This window comes from Crotalus tigris, unplaced genomic scaffold (genome assembly GCF_016545835.1).
Source record: "Crotalus tigris isolate CLP2741 ecotype Arizona unplaced genomic scaffold, ASM1654583v1 scf7180000017814.3102382, whole genome shotgun sequence".
NCBI lineage: Eukaryota > Metazoa > Chordata > Lepidosauria > Squamata > Viperidae > Crotalus > Crotalus tigris.
Window position 1 is genome coordinate 2,466,398 of NW_024096652.1, and position 11,969 is coordinate 2,478,366.

The following is an 11,969-nucleotide window of genomic DNA, read 5'->3' on the forward strand; positions in this document are numbered from 1 at the left end:
CCCACCACTGCATACAGAAGCACAGTATTCTACTGCAGAGTAGACCAACCCTAGTGCTGATGATCTGAGGCTGGCAGCTGAAGCTCCCCATTTAGTTCCACATAATTTCTGTAGTATATTGTTCCTAGTATTGATTTTTACCGCCATATTCTCTAGATCAGTGGTTCTCAACCTGTGGGTCGGGACTCCATTTGGGGTCGAACGACCATTTCATGGGGGTCGCCAAACAAGGCTGTCCGCCATTTTTTCCCCCTTTTCTTTGGCCATGCCCCTGGCACCCGGTGATATATAAGTGGTTGGGGGTCACCACAACATGGGGAACTGTATTATGGGGTCGCGGCATTAGAAAGGTTGAGAATCACTGCTCTAGATATATCTTACAGGAGAGAGTCAGTCCAATGTTACTTCTAGATACTTTGGATGGGAGTTATAGAGGAGTAAGTTGTTTAAGTAGACCTCCAGGGCTTCATATGCTAGTTTGTTGTTAAGGTAGCATCATGTAGGTACCATTTTGCTGGTGCTAGGAGTGAGCTTTCAGCCAGTGAAGAATCTTCCCAGATTTTAAGAGCTTTGGACAGGAGGCTGTGAGCCACCTCCATGTACTGCTATGGCCAAATCTTCAGCGAATCCAAATTTGTATCCCCTTGTCACCAGCTTATTTGTTACATATAAGTTGAATAGTGTAGGTGCCATAACAGAGCCTTGTGGGAGGCCATTGTTTAATCTTCTTACCTTATGTTGTGGTTATATTCCCCCAACATGCTAAACTTCACATTAGCCATCTATATGTAAACTTGGATTGCTGTGTAAACTCAGCATATATGGAAAATTTGCAGATGTCATGCAAATTCAGGAAATTGTATAAACCACAAGCTTACTAAGGTAGTTCTTGATTTAGAACCACAACTGAGACCAGAATTTCTCTTATTAAGCAAAATGGTTGTTAAGTGGGTCAGGTCCAAGTTTACATTTTTTTATGGTAGTTACCGGTAAATGAATCATGTAGTTGTTAAGTAAACCTGCTTTCTCCACTGACTTTGTTTGTCAAAAGCCATCTGGGAAGGTTGCAAATGTCAGTCACATGATCCCAGGAGCTGCAACCATTGTAAATACATGCTGGTTGCCAAGCACCCAAATTTTGATCACATGACTGTGGAGATGCTGCATCAGTTGTGTGAGGACCAGTTTTAAGTCATTTTTTTTTAGTGCTGTTATAACTTTGAAAGGTCACTAAATGAATGATTGTAGAGTAGTAAAGGACTACCTGTATACATACGTTGAACAAACAGGCAGCATCTCATTGCTTCATAATCACATGTAAAAACTGAACAATTAAATGTTGATAGCACTTGGTTAAATTAGATTAGAATTAGAACATAATACCTGTAATCTGAGAAAATTATATGTAGAACAATAGGAACATTTGCTGAGTAGGAAATTATTTAAAATCGTTGTCAGCAGCAACAATGTATTTTAAAACCATAACCTAACACTAATTATATGTAATTGTAACTTTTCACTAATACTGCTCAACAAAGTGGACAATAACAGCAGTATTAATTTGGAGAAAAAATGAGGTTTTGAGTGTTTGCAAAAAATATGAGTTTGAGTGAATCCTTGAGAAATGTGGAAAAATAATAGTAGCCAAGTAAAGCATAAACCAGAACCTGCACTTTGTTCAGTTTTAATGGCCATGATAAGGATGTTAGATTATCAAGTTCTTAATGTAGCTACACAGTATACTTTAGCAAAACTCTTGAAGTCTAATTGCTTGTGATCATTTATTTATTTAAAATTGTATATGGCTACCTCTCTTAAGCCACTTTGAGCAGCTCACAACAACCAGAAAACTAATAAATAAAACAATCAATCATGAAAACAATCAAAACAATAAAACAAAAATCATGCCCCTTGGAATGCCCCACAGCAGGCACAGCTACCCTCCTTCCATATTTTCTACTCATACATTCCCACAGCCTCAGTAAAAAGTCAGATCTTCAGAGACTTCCAAAAGGCTAAAAGGATAGGGGCCTGTGGAATCTTGAACAGGCCTCCATCTTTCCACAAGATAGAAGGCAGGGACAGCCACAGCAAAGAGACACTTCCAGGTATCACGACTAGACAGCAAGGGAGAGGACCTGGAGCATGCCCACCCTATCTGATGTAGAAGGACATGCGGATATTCTAGGGAAATACAATCCCGTAATTATCAGGTTCCATGCTAAGTATTCTTTAAAGATAATAACCAGCAACTTGAACTGTACCCAGAAGAAAACTGGGAGCCAGTGCAGCTCGCACAACAAAGGTGTAACATGGGCACCCAATACTGTGTCCACTATTGCTTTCTGGACCAGTTGTACACTTTGAGTGGTCTTCAAGGGCAGCCTCATATAAAACACGTTGCAGTAATTCAACCAGGGAGTGACTAAGGTCTGAGTGACTGCGAAGGGCACAACTGACTCACAAGATGAAGCTGGGCAAAGGATCCTTGGCTCTGGCTGCTACCTCTCATCAAGCTGAGCCATGAGTCCAAAAGGACCTCCAAATTGCATACCAGTTTCGCCAAGGGAAATGCAACCCTGCTCAGAGTCAGAGATGAGAAGTCACTTGACCCAGGAGGACTCCAAAACCCAAAGCTACTCCATTTTTCCACAGTGGAGTAGTTAGTTCATCCCCAGCCACACCCTGACAGCTTCCAAGCAGCTGGTCAGCCCCACAACAGCATCATTTGCCTGCCCCAGGGTAGAGATGTATAACTGGGTATCATCAGCATACTGATGATTCTGTACCCAGTGCAATCGGATGACCCACCAATTGGTTTCAATGGAGAGGAGAGAGACCTCATCCTGAAGCATCCCAAGCTGTGGGGACCTAGGATGCGATCACCCACCAACACCATCTGGAATTAGCCACGGAGAAAGGAGAACCACCAGAAAACTCTGCCTTGCAGTCCAGTCTAGAATACCATGGTTGATGGTATCAAAAGCTGCTGAAAAATTCAGAACAGTTGTACCACCCCCATTCCAGATCCTCCAAAGGTCGTCAGCAAGCATGACCAATGCCATTTTGGTGCTATAACCCAGCCTGAACCCTGACCAAGAAGGGTCCTGACAATCTGCTTTATTCAGGGCCCTCTGAAACTGCATGCCAACCACCCTCTCAACAACCTTTCCCCGGAAGGGAAGATTGGAGACTGGATGAGTTATCTACAGTGTTTGGGTCCAAAGATGGAGTCTTGACAAGGGGGTGTACCATTGTCTCTTCTTCAAAGCAGAAAAGCAGCACATACATCAATCAGAGCAGGTGGTATTACCCCAATCAGCAAAAAGGCATTAACCACCACTTGGACTCAACCACATGACACCTCTCAGGAGGCTTTAACCAACTTGCACCTGAGCAGTGTTTAGTCATGGTTAATTTCACCCTCTTAGCACAATTTTCTAAAATCAATACTCTGAACTTGAATTGCATCATCTGATTTACAAACTTTAGATTTGCTAGTGTGTGGTTTAGCAAGGATGTTTTATATGGTAACAATTATACTTGCTAAAAATTAACCAAGCAAATGAAAATAAGGACAAATAAAGATAAAAATGCAGTATTTGATTTAGTTTCTAGTTAATAGAACTCTACAAATTCTCATAATCATCAAGAAGGGCTACTGTAATCTCATTTATCAGACATTTAATTATTAAAATATTTAAGCACCTATTTGCGGTTTTATATTAAGGACTTAGTTATACATTACATATATCAGCAGCAGCCCAAATCAATACAGTGCAGGATGAAGTTATCTTCAGTTGCTTTGCAACTCCTTCAATATACCACGTCATTTCCAAATAATATTTACAATGTATATGCAGCTTATAATATGCACATGATGTCAGCTAGAAGGCCACGTAGGCTTTATGTGGTATGTTAAGTGCTGCTCTCTGAAACTCAGTAAGGAACAACCCATTTCATATATTGTTTTCAATTTTAAAAAGTGAATTAGGTGTCTTATATTACACTTTTGACCCCTTAAAAGTAGCACATCAAATCCCCAACAAGCAAAAAGCAAAAAACAAACACCTGCTAGATTTTTTTACCTTATCTTTGTGATGAAAAAGATGCTGGTGATCCAATTTTTATAGTATCGTAATTATAATTTATATATATTTTTACAGTATAGTAATTACAATTTTTACAGTACAGCATAATATTATGGAGAAATCCAGCATTTCCTTTAAAAATTTTTCCTTATAATGATTTTTTTTGCACATTTACCTATAATTAACTTAACCGTGGTTTACTCCATTTCCTGGGTTTGCAGAACTAATCAAACCACTATGTGAATCCTACATAATTAAGCTACACCGGAAGCTAAAAAATTAACATGAGTTACTTTACATCTCCCAGTTGTGCAGTGTGTATTGATATCAGTTATTGATGTCAATAACAATCTGTTATTGTTTTGTAAGGAATTTTACTGGAACTCCATTAATAAGAATTAGAAATGAATGCCACGTTTTACTGGGAAGATTGTGAAGGTTACAATATATAAACATTAGATATAAATATACATTTATATATTTCAGTGCAGAATAACACAAAATGTAGAAAAAAATACATAAAGGAAAAAATAACAATTTAAGTTTTGATACTTGAACGCTCTTGAACATCCTGAATGGTACAGTACTGAATGTACAACTGCTTCCAGAAATGTTTTTTTGACTCAGTGTGCTTTAATGTCACCCATCTTAACAATGCAGACTGTGCTGTCATCCAACAGCTTCTGTTTTAATCTTCCATGCCCATTTTCACTGCACTTCTAAAGAATGATCATAAGAAACATGTTAGCCAAAATAAAAATGGCAAAAGGGAAAAATAAGAGCACATAAGCCACTGGGTATCTTTTGTGTTTTGGAGATTGAATCTGTTTATCAAGAAGCCAGTCCTGCTGCTACACTGTTGAAGTAACTTGTTAGTCTCATTTTGACTTAACATGCAGTATTATATAAAACTAGCCGTTCTAGTCTGTATTGTAAAACATGCTTTAACTTTTGTATGTCATCACATGAATCCAACCAATTAAGTTTACTTACAGTGGAAAAGCAAGCCATGAATTATATGTTGTATGAACTAACTTTGTAGTATACAGGTAGTCCTCGACTTACAACAGTTCATTTAGTGACAATTCGAGGCTACAACACACTGAAAAAAGTGACTTCTGATTGTTTTTCACACTTACGACTGTTGAAGCATCCCCATGGTCACATGATGAAAATTTGGACACTTGGCAACTGGTTCATATCTGTGATGGTTGCCGTGTGCCAAGGTCACGTGATCACTTTTTGCAATCTTCTGACAAGCAAAGTCAATGGGGAAGCCAAATTCACTTAACGACCATGTTACTATCTTAACAACTGCAGTAATTCACTTAACTCTGGCTAGGAAGGTTGTAAAATGCAATAATTCATTTAACAAATGTCTTGCTTATCAACAGAAATGTTGGGCTCAGTTGTGGCTGTAAGTCAAGGACTACCTGTACAGGTATTTTATTTTGTGATATACAGATATTATTTTATTTGTATGTACAGGTATTTTATGTGCACATTCCATTTTCATCAAGTGGATGTAATCAACCACTTTTGAAGTTACCAGGAATGTTATAATATTTAATTCATATACATAGGCTGTATATAAATAAATGCACAGCTTAAAACATTCCAGTACAGATTCAAGTATTTCTCTTTTTTAATGGAGTCCAATTCATGGTGACTATATGGATGCTTTTATGCAGTTTTCTTGCCAAAACAGAGGTGGTCTTCTCTGATTTTTTTAAAAAACTCTTTGCAATTTAATCTACTTCCTTGGAAATTAGTGGTTTCCCTTACAAGTGCTAAGAAGGCCTTCCCTGCTGCTGACCATAAAGGAGCTCTGTCTCAAGGGGTAGGTCTAATTTGTACTTTAAACAGTATGATGTGGTTTTCTTTGAATTAACATAATGTATGAACCTAGCCAACCAAATTCAGCAAACCATGTCATAGCATGACTTTGAATGATCTCTGATTCCAAATATATTTTTTTCCAAAGGTCAACAGCTTAATTACATTATCCCCAGCTGGGAAATAAGGGAGGCACCTCCCCCTTCAGATGTTTGGGACCCATTGGGAAGTCAATTGAATTCAATCAGCAACATTAGTTCCCATAGCAACTTTCTAACCATCAATTTGCCTAACAAATAAATGTAGAGGATAGAGTTGCCCAACTGGTTTGACCACTTAACAGACCCTTTTCTTGGAGGAGACCTTAAAGCTTATCTAGTCTATGTCCCAGTTTGTAATAAGAATTCTTTTTAAGGAAATGAAATACCACTAGTACACTATACTGGCTCTTATTTTCTCATACTTATTATTTGAAACTTCTAAATTTGCATAAACTTTGGAGCCACAGACAAGATTCTAAGGATTTTTCCAATAGCAAACTGGAGACATCTTCAAAGCACTTTGATCCTTTCCTTCCATAAACCTACTCAAGTCTTTAGACATAAAAACAAAAACTTTTTAAGAAGTAGCTGGATAAATCTACTCAGAAGGCTTATAAGAGTTCTACTGCTATTTTTTCACTCTTCTATAAAATAAAGATTCAAACTAGAACACTTTTAAATTTATTTAAATCATAATGCACACTTCTGGTTTATCCCATATCTGGCCTTTGCATAACTATTGTGCACTGATCCATCCACTGAACGTGTGTATCCCTTCCCACAATGTTTTGTGATCACATAACCTCTTTTCAGAAGAAATAAGACATGCTAAGGCTCATCTGCAGGATTATTATAGAGCCCCTAAAATGTTTCCACAACTCTTAATTCCTCCTCAGAGGAAATGGCAACCCATTCACTTGGCTGATATAATATTTCATGTTTCTCCCCAAACTTATCTGGACTTCCTAGATGCCTATCAGACCCTTCTAATGTATTTGCCTGCATATTATTTCTTTGCCTGTGTAGTTTGTTTCGGGGTCTACCTTTCTGGGGCTGCTTGACTGGGGAATGTATTTGAAACATCCTCCCTTCATGAGAAAGGAATGTGGCCTGAAAACATCTGCCTTATCTCTAGACAACAGAGCCTGGGAGCCTGGGAAACGAAAGTGAGAGACCTTGAGATGGCGGCTAAATCACCAGATTCTCAAAACAGCTTAGCACAGGGGTAGGCAACCTTGGCTCTTTTGACTCGTGGACTTCAACTCCCAGAATTCCTGAGCCAGCATGGCTGGCTCAGGAATTCTGGGAGTTGAAGTCCATGAGTCATAAAAGAGACAAGGTTGTCTACCCCTTGCCTAGCATCTATGGATTGGCTGGACAGTTGGACACTGGGGGGAGGAGTCCTGAATGGGCATTATGATGTAACTTTTCGTGTGCAAATTATTCAGACCCTATTGCTATCACTAACTCAATAAAAGTTCCTTTTGAAACAATGCGTTTCAAGAATTCTGTTTTGTTGGGAAACCTAGTTGAGCCAGATCCTTACAATACCTGGACACTGTTATCTTCATGAAGCAATGATGTTGAACAAAGGATTACCCCCCAATTTTCACATATTGATTGTGGTATACATATTTACAATTGTGGTATACATATTTACTACTTTTCACCCCTAGATGCACATAAGGTAAAGACATGTATCATAATTTTCCCATTGTCAGACATATATTTCGACTAAATGTCACTATTTGAAAAATATTGTGTCTAGAACAAGCATATCAAAGTTGCGACGTCACGTGACATTGAGCGATGTATCGGGACTTTTTCCCCATTGCCAGCAATGGGGTAGGTGCGGTTTCGGCATGATGCATCCGGTCTGCAGGCCGGCAGTTTGACATGCCTGATCTAGAATGTGAAATTTATAACTGTTACAAGTTAAAGTTACAGCAAACTAAAGTTAATTGCTACAGCTCAACCTCTATTACTGTATACCTGAGTCTCACTGCATTCAACAGAGCTAATTTTTAGACATGAATTATTGATACTGTGTAGGCAGTGGTGGGATACAAATACCTGAACAACTAGTTCTCTGTGTGGATGCCACTTCCAGTGGGCCGTTCTGGGCCTGGGAGGCCTCCCTGGCTCAGAACGGACTTCTGGAAGTGGCGTCCATGCACTTCCGGCAGTCCGTTCTGGGCCTTGCGAAAAAGAGCTAGGGCATCAGCTGATTCACCCAAGTCAACAAAAAAATTAGCTACCAGTTCTACTGAACCAGTGCAAACCAGCTGAATCCCATCATGTGTGTAGGAACATTTCTCTCTGAAATAAAATGATTCACAAAATGACAAAAATGAGCAAAATGCTGCCTATCCAAAATGAACCTGTGCATGTCTAGTCAGAGGTGTTAGATAATATAATGAAGTTTGCTCCTAATTAAGTCTGTAGTAAACCGTATCTTAAATTTTTGAAGAAAATGACACTTAAGTACAATTTCAGGTTTGGTCAGAAATGAATATTACAATATTATGAACCAAGTTGCTCATAATGAACCAGGATATGCCGTGAAATCTTTAACAAAAATTAGATTTATATCCACTCATTTTTCTGATTTCTCTTTCAATTTGCCTGAGCTTTCCCAATCATGTACTTTCACAGAGAATCACTATTTGAACAAAAGCTGTGATTAAAAGTGATTAAGTGATTAAAGTGATTAAAGTACAAACATTCCAACAATAAGCCACCTTGAGATGGGGGCTAAATCACCAGGTTCTCAAAACAGCTTAGCACAGGGCACTTACAGGTCTATCAAATAAACTCTATTAACATAATTTTGCAATTTGATATCTTCGTTCCTGAGCCAGCTGAGACTATTCCCTACTCTTCATTCAAATACCAGAAGGAAACACAATTCAAAGATGTTCTCCAGGAAACCTACCAGGAAATCTTGCCAATTTTTATCATACGTTATATTATTAAAAAGCACATTCATTTCTCCTGTAAACGGAACCAGCGCAACGCAAAAACTCTGCATGCAATTGAAATTCAGAAAATTGTCACTCAAAAAATTGGAAAAATGGCAAGAATAAATTAATTAACAATTAATTCCTAATAAGCTTTAAAGGCTGTCTAAAGTCAAAACCAATCAGGAAGGTTTTGCGGTCAGGAATTCTTTCAATTTGCTTTCCCCCCCCCCCCCTGGGTAGCGAGGCTCCTGTTCTTGCTTACAGGAAAATTATCAGCCATCGTGATGAAAAAGGTCTCTTTTCAATTCATAGGCAAAGTACTTGAGAAAACCCACTTGCAATGGTGCAGCATCAACCCCCCCATAGTTTGCCACTCAGTCAGTTCAGCTTTGGGAATAAAAGTCTTTGCCCTCAATGTGCAATGGAGTGCCAGTTTCCCATGTGCGGTTCTGCGCCTTGATTCAATTCTGCATCCTATTAAGCACAAATTTTTATGAAAGAGACACCGAGGATCACCGCAAGAAGTTTGACATTGAGTGTCCTAGCAACTTGGTAAAGCCACACTTGGAATACTGCATCCAGTTTTGGTCACCACGATGTAAAAAAGATGTTGAGACTCTAGAACAGTGGTTCTCAACCTGTGGGTCGGGACCCCATTTGGGGTCGAATGACCATTTCACGGGAGTCGCCAAACAACCCAGTCCGCCATTTTTTCCCCCTTTTCCTTAGCTGTGCTACTCCCTTTTATTCTATTGGCTTTTGAAATTAGACTCTCTTGAATACAGTCTAATTCTATTGGCTTTCAAAAGCCAATAGGAATTGTCCAGGCTGTCTCTGCCCTGCTGAGCCCGCCAAAAGTCCCATTCTGCAAACGGTGCTGCACCAGTTGAGTAGTCCTCGACTTACAACCGGTTGAGTAGTCCTCGACTTACGACCGGTTGGGGTCGCGGCATTAAAAAGGTTGAGAACCACTGCTCTAGAAAGAGTACAGATAAGAGCACAAAGATGATTAGAGGTCTGGAGGCTAAAGCATATAAGAAACGGTTGCTGAAATTGGGTATGTCTAGTTTAATGAAGAGAAGGACAAGGGGGACACGATAGCAGTCTTCCAACATCTCAGGGGCTGCCACAAAGAAGAGGGAGTCAAGCTATTCTCCAAAGCGCCCGAAGGCAGGACAAGAAGCAATGGATGGAAACTAACCAAAGAGAGAAGCAACCTAGAACTAAGGAGAAACTTCCTGACAGTTAGAACAATTAATCAGTGGAACGGTGAATGCTCCAACACTGAAGAGACTGGACAACCATTTGTCTGAAATGGTATAGGGTTTCCTGCCTGAGCAGGGGGTTGGACTAGATAACCTCCAAGGTCCCTTCCAACTTTATATTATTATTATTATTATTATTATTATTATTATTATTATTATTGATCATCGCACAGTCAGCCAGATGTTCAGACTGGATTTGGCATTTTGTCTACCTATCAAGTCCTTACCCAGGACCTGGGATAGGCAGATGTGGATGTTTGATGGCATTACAGATATCGTCGCAGGATGGAAGCAGTTCCTAGTAAGGCCGCCTTTTGCAATTGACTAATAGCGAATTTGTCAATGCCAATGGTGTTCAAGTGGTGCTCCAGTTGTTTTGGGATTGCACCCAAGGAGCCTATTACTATTGGTACTACCCTTGCTTGCTTTTGCCACAGTCTTTCTATTTCTATTTGTAGGTCTTTGTATTTTATTATCTTCTCCAGTTCTTTCTCGTCTATTCTGCTGTCTCCAGGCACTGCCACGTCCACTATCCAGACTTTTTTGTCTTTCTTATCGACAATTGTTAAGTCTGGGGTGTTATGTTGCAGGTGCTTGTCTGTTTGAATTCTGAAGTCCCAGAGCAGTTCAATTTTATCATTTTCTATGACTTTCTCTATTTTATGATCCCACCAGTTTTTGCTTACAGGCAAATGATATTTTTTGCAGATCTTCCAATGCACCATTGTTGCTACTTTGTCATTGTACTCAGTCTGTGCAATCTTCTTGCAACAGCTTACCAGGTGGTCCACTGTTTCTTCAGCTTCTTTGCATAGGTGGTACTTACTGTCTGTTGCTGTCTTTATTATTATTATTATTATTGTTGTTGTTGTTGTTGTTATTATTACTACTACTTCATAACCTGCCAGGCACTCTGTTAGAGAGCCACAAAGGCGGAGAAAAAAACGTGAATGATGGAGTCATGTATACATAATAATGTGTTTCAATTGAAGTTTGGGTCCTTCTATGACCGCAGATGAAAGTGTTAGTCTTACAGAAAACGATCCCAGAAATCCAGCCATTGCTGGGATGTGGCAGAGTGTTCAACTACTTGACTTGAAAGCAAAGAAACTCTTGCGGTATACTTCCACAGTATGAAAAAAAGAGAAAGAGAAATCTCAAATATCTTCTTGCAAACAAGTACTAGTTTTGGGTTGTGAGAAGACAATTTTAGATGAACTATTATTCGCTGCAGGTAGAAGAAGGAGATTTTGTTAAAGGGCATAGAATGGAAAACGAATCCTCTGCGTTAGAAATGTGGTTCGTGTTAATAGTGTCCTTTGGCTCTCAGCTTCAATTTTCACAAGCATACATGCATCTGAGTGAGAAAGATGGGAGAAGCTATAGTTTCTGTTTCTCGGGAATGACGCAACACAATTGAACTGTGCTACTCTCACTTCATTGTTTTGCAAAATATGTTCGACTTGTCTTGTGGAGCAGAGAGACGAGTGCAAAAGATGTATAGTAGATATGGCTAACTTAAGGCTTCATATATCATTTATTCCCTGATTTTGTAAGTTCTATCCAAGCCATGAACATTTTGAAAAAAGGATATTCATTAAAATTAAAGACAGCAGAATGCATCTGAAGAGATCATTGGGAACGTTGCTTCTATACTAAATCCATCATTTTTCTCATGAAGCCGATTGTTTTCTTTTTTCTCCATTCGGCAGCTTCATTTTCTTGCTGGGACTATTGTAAAAGAATTGGGCAGCAAGAAACCTTGACCCATCT